Raw genomic sequence first — 9,511 nt, 5'->3', positions numbered from 1 at the left:
ATTCCTGAGCTACTGGGACAGAGTCAAATGTTTGTTTGTTTGACTGATTTTTATATTTATTAAAGGCACCTCTACAAATACAATATAGATACAAATTTTTGATTCAGATATTTTTTTCATCTCAGAACTTGAACTGGAGGAGGTGAGCTGCAATGCTGCTGAGATTTCCTAGCTCAGAAATACAAGTCTTGGGGGTGGGGAGACCAGAAATTCTTTATTCAAATCACCAGGAGAGGACGGTGACACCTAAATTCTTATCTGGGTTGAATTTTAAGCCAGACAAGTAAGGAATGCAACTCCCCACCTGCCTCTCAAAGTAGACCTCAATTATTCGTACACAAACACACAAGACCGTATTTAGGTTTGATGAGCTAAGCTACTGAAGATAATGGGGCCCTTCAAGTGTCCAGCTGTCCTTTGTCAACAACAAATTGTCACTGTTTTTTGTGTGTTGAATATATGCTATACGGTAATTTATGGACCTAATAGGTATCTAAAGCCATTTGCACATGTTGCCATGCAATCAGTCCATGCAGAATGTAGGCACCCTATACAGTGGTACCTCGGCTTAAGAACTAAATTCGTTCTGGAGGTCTGTTCTTAACCTGAAACTGTTCTTAACCTGAGGTACCACTTTAGCTAATGGGGCCTCCTGCTGTTGCCGCACTATTTCTGTTCTCATCCTGAAGCAAAGTTCTTAACCTGAGGTACTATTTCTGGATTAGCGGAGTCTGTAACCTGAAGTGCCTGTAACCTGAAGCGTATGTAACCAGAGGCACCACTGTATATAGAAAGGAGCAAACCAGTGATATTTCAGGGAGCAGGCTAGTGGGCAGGGCCCATTACATACATCATAGGAGCCTACACAACACAAATCACTGTTGCTATATGTAGGTTTTATTTCATCTGTTTTTTATCTTATATTTTGGAAATGTACATCCAGTTTTTTTCTTTAATTTTTTGGGGGCCCCCAAGAGCATAGGGCCCTAAACTATAGCTTGTTTAGCTTATATGTAAATCCAGCAGGAAGGAAAGAAGGTCTTAGATACACAACCTAAGAGTATACAAAGATAGCAGGGGGCAAAGAAACACCCTTTCCACCTTCACAGGTGACATCAAGCAGGAAGCAGAATCTCCCAGGAAAGGAGGGATAGGGTGGTGCTGGGTGGATGAACTTTGGTACCAGGGAATATTAATGGCGATCAGAGAAAATACATAAGGGAAGGACCATAAATCAATGACAGAGCATCTGCTTGGCTTACAGAAAGTCCCTGGTAATTATTAACCACTCTCAATTCCAACCTGATAATTGCCACCTGCCCAGATTTTAACTTGCCTGAATTAATTTAAAGATGTATTTTAATTAATTGATGTCTGTTTTTATGCATATTGTGTTGCTTCTATGATGTTAGCCGCTCCGAGACTGGCCTCGGCCAGGGAGGGTGGGATACAAATAAAATTATTGTTGTTGTTGTTGTTGTTGTTATTGTTAGGTCCCAAATTAAAGAAGGGGGAGAAAATTTATTCGGTTTGCATTTAAAGGTGAACTTCTCTCCAGTTCACAATTTCCGGTTTCTTATTGGCATATTATTGCTTTTTGCAGGACTATGGACTATGGGTGGCCACTGTAAGGAGCCTTGCTTTGAAACTTCTGCTTGAAGAAGAAGAAGAAGAAGAAGCCATCCCAATTTCCACAGGAATCATCCTATCCTCAGTACAATAAAAGACAAAATCCAATAAAAGATTGCAATTTATTGGGGTCCAGGTGTTTAAGGAGGAAGATAGTAAACATCAGATCAGGTTCCACAAACAAATACTTCATATTTGTGAGTGTTGGGTCCATGGGAGTCTTTCAACTTTTCATATTTGCTCTTTCGTGGATGAATCTGGCTGCTGAAGGTAAGGTGTGTGCTTCTGTTTCTCTTTGTAGTTATTACTGTTAATATTGCTGAAATAAGTAAAAGAGGGAGGCAGCAGTTACAAGTTACCAGTCTCTGCAGCTACAGCAGGTGCTGTGATTCTCCAGTGGTTTGTCTTCACCACCAGAGGCGTATTTCATTGCCTCTTGAGACCGACGGGTGCCAACAAAAATAAAGTATTAGGGCCAAATAATCCAGTTGTCTAGCGAGACTGGTGTGGCAGGTTGCCATTTGCCTCCACACCTGCAAGGAAGATTCATGATGCAAAGTAACGGTTGAAAGGCCATATTTATGAATATAAGAAATACAGTATCTGCATGCCAAATTTGGAAAGCGTTTTGTCTTATTCTGATTTGGAAATGACCTTTCGTCCCCCTGGGCATGTTAATAGATGCTGTCTTAGGGCTTAGCCACACTTAACTTTTTGCCCTGCATGTTCCAGGCACAAATCCATGCATTAAAGTTCTGTGTCCGAGTGCTCCCTCTTTTTGCCCCACGAAAACCCGCTCTTTAAAGTCAAAGTGCAACAAATGGCAATTCAGGTTTTCTGTGGATTGCTGTTTGCTCTGATTCAGGGGTAAAGAAAGAGCTTTCATGGGGAAAGTTCTGGACTGGGGAAAAGAAAAAAGAAAGGGTGCTTGGACGTAGAGCCTTAAAGCACAAATTATGCATGGACAGTGCACAGGAAAGGTAAGTCCATAGTCTCCCCAACCAAGGTTTGGGAGAATTTTATTTCCTCCTTCCTAAGTGAGCTTTGGGTACATGAACTCAGCATGTGAACCCTGGCACTGCTATCCAGCATTCATAAGAATGTGCCCCCCCCCGACCCACTGTGCATAAGGCTGTGACAGACGGCTTTTAATGCAATAATGTCTCAGTGCTCCTCAATAATCCTCAATGCACCTAACACTTATGTACTTCCTCTCATGAGTATACGAAATGCCAAACCAAAAATATGGCCCATGCCACTCCCAGCAAGCCAATAAGAATTGCCCAGAAGTATATGGAAGTTTGTGGGGGGGGGTACTTCCTTGTTAACCGCCTATGTTGCAAAACCCTGGTGTGTGCTGCATGCATACATTCTAAGATACATTGCATATTCCCCCTTAAAATATGATATTGCATGTCAGCAGGGGGGAGGGATAGGAGGAGCCCATGCAGCACCTGAAATGTCTGGCTGCTTGAACTGAGGTTCCCGCTGGGCTGAGTTATTACCGAGTTAAACTGAATATTGCTGGTCATCTTTGATGTGTGAAATATTGATTAATGTAGCACTGTTTTGTAAGGACGAAATCCCAAATGATGAAATCCCAAATTACCACCACCACATCATCATTATTTTTTACATGGTCATTAACAACTTCTTCTTCTTTCCTCTCTCCCTCTCTCCTTCTGCATTGGCAACTTGCATAGACAACTCACTTGATCCAAACCTCTCACGTGACCTACTCATGTGTTGGCTCGACAAAGGATTGTGCTTCAAGCATACCTGCCCTTTTCTTTCTAGGACTACTGCACCATGCGGCAAACGTGCAGTTTGCTGCACAAGGTAGACAACTCTTCAATATTATTCTTGCAGTTTTGGAAATGCTTGCCACTATTCTTTTTAACAGCCATATATTTCCAGCTATGTCCATGTAGTGCTTCCCTGTGATGAGTGCCTCTTTGAACATAGCTGAACTCTTTAATTTTCCCCTGTAGGGAAAAAAAATCGGCTCTAAGATTTGGAGAGTGATTGGCATTTGTAGGTCTATATAACATTTGTGGCCATTGTCGGTCCAATCTCACCTGCCCCCAAGTTTTAAAACACTCCCCTTTTATAGGGATCTGTCCTAGATTTGGTCTGGAGAAAATCAGGCAGATTTGGGTTTCAGCCAAATTGAGTGAAGCAGTGGCATAGCGAGTTGCTTGGGTGCCCAGGGCAGCACACAAGCCCTGCAGCCAGGGGTGGAACGAGCCGCTCATGGGGGTGCGGCAAACGGCCCATGGGGGCAGGGTGAGCCAAGGCAGGTACACTGCATGGAGCCTCGCCACCGCCTCCCCCTCAGCTGTAGGCTGAGGCGGTGGGCAGACGCTGTCGGGATTCACAGAATGCTGTGTGAGATAGTAAGTCTGCAGGCTTGAGTTTGCTAGCTGATGTAACTGGCTGATGCAATCAGCCTGCAATACTTTCTAGGCTGAATCGCCTCCCCACACCATGTCCGCATGTGTCTAAACCTGCAAAGTGTTGCTCTGCAAGTGCATTCACGAGCTGTTGAGTGGAGGGTTTGAGCCTGCAGGGTGCTGGTTTGCAAGGGGATTCCAATCTTCCTGGGATCTGCTTCCCTAGCACATTCCCTGAAGGGAACAGGCTGGTGAAACAGACTCCTGCAGCCTTCTTTTCTGATTCCCTGACCGTTAGAATTCCTGCTCCGTGATTGCAGTCATGGGGTTGTTGTCTTTCACATGATGGCGTATATTTTGACTCCACAGAATGGGAAGTGACAGAGACAGGGTGTTTGTGTTACTGTGTTCCGTGAAGTGGGACTATTGTCCTTTGTTATTTCTCTTTGCTGTCTGATGCTAGAGAGAGAGGGAGCCATGTTGCAGTGCTCCATGTGTAGATTAGCCAAAATGCTGAGTTGCTGAGGTCTGTTACGCAAGCTGCGCAAACTCTGCGGATCCCTAATTGTGCCGGTGTCTGTTGGCATCAGTCGCTGTGATGTCCGGGCTGAAGAAAGCTAATGAAGCTCCTGAATGATTGACCAGGAGGGAGAGAACATGCCAATCAGGCATGTATCTCTGCCAGGGTCTTACTCAAGTGTAGGACGAGCTCCTGACACTAACTGCCCCAGACCATACTGGGCTGCCTGACACAGTGATCTGGGAGTGTCTTCACCCCAGTGGCATAGGAAGGGGGGTGCAGTGGGTGCAGGCCGCCCCAGGTGTCATCTCTGAGGGGGTGACAAATTGGCCAGAATATGTGTTTTTTAAAAAATAACTCCCTCAACCACCGCATGGCCCTTCCTATGCTGCTGCAGGAGCACTCTCCCTCGAGTAATTTCCAGAAACCAGAAGCATTGCTTCCTCCAACTTTGCAGGCAGAGCACAGCCTTTATGGCTAGTAGCCTTTGACAGCCCTCTCCTCCATGAATCTGCATAATCCAGCAGCTTTTAAAAGCCCTAATTAAGCATTAACCTGACTCCCAATTTGATTCAGGACTGGAACCAGGGAAGCGGGGCTAGGCAGAGCCCTACACTTTTGTACTTGGAATGTTCAAGTGCAGCGTTACAGTCATGCCTGTGGCGTCCACTCCAGAATGATTGTCAGGCTTGAAGCTTATAATTCTCAGGTGTTTTTGCTTGGGGTATTTGCCACCGCCTTCACCTGGCCAGTTATACACATTCTGCTCAACATAATGAGACAATAGGTGTTTTATTGTGCTTTGAATATTTTGTTGGAACCCACCCATAGTGGCTGGGGAGACCTGGCCAGATGGGTGGGGTATAAATAATAATTTTTATATTATTATTATTTATTATTATTATTATTATTATTACAAGAGTTTAATGCCCAAGAATATTTTCAACAGCCTATTTCCCCCTTGATATGTTCATGGATAATATAACTCACACAGGCCATCATTCTGACTCTTTCTTTCTTTCTTTCTTTCTTTCTTTCTTTCTTTCTTTCTTTCTTTCTTTCTTCAGCATTGTAACAAATATGTGGCTGTGTGGATTTGGTAAAGGTTTTTGCTCAATGTGGTACTGCCCTCTCAAGCACTTTCAGTTTGGAATATGTGGCAGAGGAAGCCCATGCTGTGTGAAGTCCATTCCAGGAAAGTAGGCCAATCTCTCCAGGGTAAGTCCAGAGAAATGTTCATAACTATCCTTTCCAACTCCCATCTAAGTGCATTGCCAGGAGAGGTGGTGGTGGCCAGCAACACAGATGGCATAGACAAATTCATGGAGGGTAAGGTTATCAAGTGTCTAGTCATCCAGCAGGGCTCTTTCTAGATTGTTGTTGTTTAGTCATTTAGTCGTGTCTGACTCTTCATGACCCCATGGACCAGAGCACGCCAGGCACTCCTGTCTTCCACTGCCTCCCGCAGTTTGGTCAGCTTCGAGAACACTGTCCAACCATCTCGTCCTCTGTCATCCCCTTTTGCTTGTGCCCTCAAGCCTTCCCAAACCAGGGTCTTTTCCAAGGAGTCTTCTCTTCTCATGAGGTGGCCAAAGTATTGGAGCCTCAGCTTCAGGATCTGTCCTTCCAGTGAGCACTCAGGGCTGATTTCCTTAAGAATGAAAAGGTTTGATCTTCTTGCAGTCCATGGGACTCTCAAGAGTCTCCTCCAGCACCATAATTCCAAAGCATCCATTCTTTGACGATCAGTCTTCTTTATGGTCCATCTATCACTTCCATACATCTCTACTGGGGAAACCATAGCTTTAACTATACGGACCTTTGTCGGCAAGGTGATGTCTCTGCTTTTTAAAATGCAGCCAAGTGAGAGCTGGACCATAAATAAGGCTGATTGCCGGAGAATGGATGCTTTTGAATTATGGTGCTGGAGGAGACTTTTGAGAGTCCCATAGACTGCAAGAAGATCAAACCGATCCATTCTTAAGGAAATCAGCCCTGAGTGCTGAGTCCTGGATTGTACTGTTTCCTAATTCTGATTACTATGGCACAGAATAATTTCCTTCATTTTGCATTTTTTAAGTGAAAAGTTTTTATTTGCTTCTCACAGATTGGAGTGCAATTATAGTGATATATATATATTTTCCCAGATTTTCAACTCCTCTGAATTTTATTATGGATTTATTGACTCAAAAAATGCACCAACAAATGCATTCAACAATGTCTATTTTAGCATAAAATGTACTTTATTTAGATAGTGTATGGTGGTGAACCTAGTTCTAGTCAAAGGGCTGGCTGTTTTCCTTTCTGGACAAACTTCCAGGGGTTACTAGCCAATGGAGTCCAGAAGGAAACATGGGTTGGCTATTTGCAGTATGGTAGCGCTGCAGAGAGCTTGCTGGAGAGACCATGCATTAAAAAGAAAGGGACTCAAAAATAACTTAAACAAGGTTTTAATTACAAAAACTCCTTATACACTAAATACATTAACAACAAACCAGACCCAACCACCAACCCATCCCCCAGGGTAATGGGAAAGCTAGGTGCTGCTCCTTATATACTACACCCAAATGCTGACACACCTTAATCAAATACAACTCAGCAGCACCTGCTATGTTTCACAGCTGTAAAGCTGGGTCTCGTTATCTTGCTCTGGCCCCTTAAAGACATACACATCAAGTGGAACGATGATGAACCTTTACATTTAAAGAAACCATTCAACAATGATCAGAGGCAAAGGATGATGGAACAGATTATTATTCCTAGAGGGCTGCATTTGGATCCTGGGCCTGAGAGTTCCCCATCTCTGCTGTATTTTGTGACAAAGTATTTGCTTCAATATACATTTTCAACCATTTTCTAGCCCAATTCCCTGCAATACAGGAATCTCAACTAAAGCATCCTTGATACATGGATTTCCTACATTGCAATAGGAAAAATTGCTTGCAAAAAATATGTATATCAGACAAATGCACATACCAAAATAAAAATAAGAACATATATTGGGGGGGGGGGAGGAGAGACATTACAAATGGATGTAGGAATGAGGTGACCTGAATTTAAGATGGGGAAAACCAGAAACGAAGAGAAGCCGTTATAGACAGATTCTTCAACATTTTAGTGCAAATCTTTTCTAGTAAACACATTTTATATGCATCTTTGCCTAAAGCATACATTTTTGCAAGCAGTTTCTCCTAATATTCATGCTATTTTCACTAAAATATGCATATTCATGCACACTTTTCTCCAATACATACATTTTTGTATACCATATTTGGCTGAAAAACTGCATCAGAAAATTCAGAAAATTTCAAGCAAAGGTGGTGTTTCATTTCTTACATCACTTCAGAAAGTGTGGTTTGGATCATTATACCTTTAAATGGAAAATGAGTCAAATTTCCCCTCCTGGCCAGCCTCACCTAACCCATTATATTCTTTAATAGGGTGACCAGAATGCTGCGAGTGTAACCAGTCGACAGCAGAGTTTATTAGGACTCCAGTGCTGAAGTCGGAAAAGTCTCAATAAAGAGAATTATGGGTGACATCAGCAGGTTTTGATGAAGAATAAAAGAGACAGCAAACCACCTGGGATCAAAATAGTGTAAAAGAAACAGCAAAGATGAGACTCAGCCATGCTATGGCTTAGAAGAATTTGTCTCATTTGGTCAAATCATATTTTGAAGCAAATGGAGATCTGAATATCTCGAGGTGTGTGTGTGTGTGTGTGTGTGTGTGTGTGTGTGTGTGTAGAGCCTTCTCTGATTCATGTACTCTACATCAATTTGCTTGGACTCCCAAGGAATCTTGCCACCAGGAATTCATATCTTCAGTTATCCATTTCATTACTGACACAATCAACCAACCAATAAACGATTTTGATGTGAAATTGCTTTGCTGAAATGTTTGTGCATCTACTTCATTGGGTGGTTATCTAAAGTGACATTATTTAGATGTTTGGAGATACGGAACACATATCACCACTTGATTTTGCAGGTCAACAGTGTTGAATGCACCCATGCACAATACTATCTAGAAATTACCATTGCAAGGAAGAAGAAAGCTTGCAAGAAAAGAATAGTCCACCCTATGTGTGGTGTAGTCATTAAGAGTGGTAGATTCATAATCTGGGGTACCGGGTTCACGTCTCCGCTCCTCCACATGCAGCTGCTGGGTGACCTTGGGCTAGTCACACTTCTCTGAAGTCTCTCAGCCCCACTCACCTCACAGAGTGTTTGTTGTGGGGGAGGAAGGGAAAGGAGAGTGTTAGCCACTTTGAGACTCCTTCGGGTAGTGATAAAGTGGGATATCAAATCCAAACTCTTCCTCTTCTTCCTATGTATGGGATGAGTATATTTTATTGTGTCCCAATAAAGTCCTGGAACTTGTTTTGTGAGTGCAGCTGCAAAGCTTTAAAACAATAAAGGGCAATGATCAAAATAAAAATGGGACACCCCCCCCTTGAGATGGTACTAACAACGGATCAGATATGGAACACATCACCTGGCTATGGCTTAACATCTTCCTCCAGCATCAAACACCAGCAGCTAAACTAACCCTACAACATTTCCCTGTATCCCTGCTTTTGAACAGTGGTATAGCTGTTGAATAATTGGTGTGGCTAATTGGATTGGAACCCAATTAGGCGCAGCTACTTGAATGGCAGCCCGGCACTCTTCCGTCTGCGGCCTCTCTGCTGGTCCTCCTCCGGCAGCCACAAGTGCAGAGAATTTCACGCAGCGTGCTGTTGCTCCCCGGTGTTAAACAGATCAAACACACCTAGGCGTCAGTGTGTTTAAAACTCATTCTTTATTCAAGCAGTTAAACAATTACGGAGCTTTCCTGGACTCAGCTCACACATTTTGCTTCCGTCTTTTTCGGACGCAGAGACAGAACAGGCAGTGAGATAAAGCCACTCCCACCTTCTGGTCACACCTCAGGAATGGAGAGACGTCACTCAGAACTCCTTAACCCT

At 43.3% G+C, this 9,511-nt stretch overlaps 1 long non-coding RNA gene across 2 annotated transcripts; it reads left to right on the top strand.

Annotated features, from left to right (window-relative positions):
• The first annotated feature begins 1,618 nt into the window (after positions 1-1,618).
• On the top strand, positions 1,619-8,439 carry LOC310842082. 2 transcript variants are annotated; one of them, XR_014562833.1, is made up of 4 exons: positions 1,619-1,899; positions 3,333-3,468; positions 5,610-5,760; positions 7,983-8,439. It is a non-coding gene; the product is annotated as an uncharacterized lncRNA (long non-coding RNA). The 2 variants fall into 2 exon arrangements; XR_014562834.1 differs by having other exon boundaries at positions 1,619-1,904.
• Positions 8,440-9,511: the final 1,072 nt, after the last annotated feature.

This window comes from Podarcis gaigeae (genome assembly GCF_964106915.1).
Source record: "Podarcis gaigeae genome assembly, chromosome: 3".
Taxonomy (NCBI): domain Eukaryota; kingdom Metazoa; phylum Chordata; class Lepidosauria; order Squamata; family Lacertidae; genus Podarcis; species Podarcis gaigeae.
This window is presented reverse-complemented; position numbering and strand designations above follow the sequence as displayed.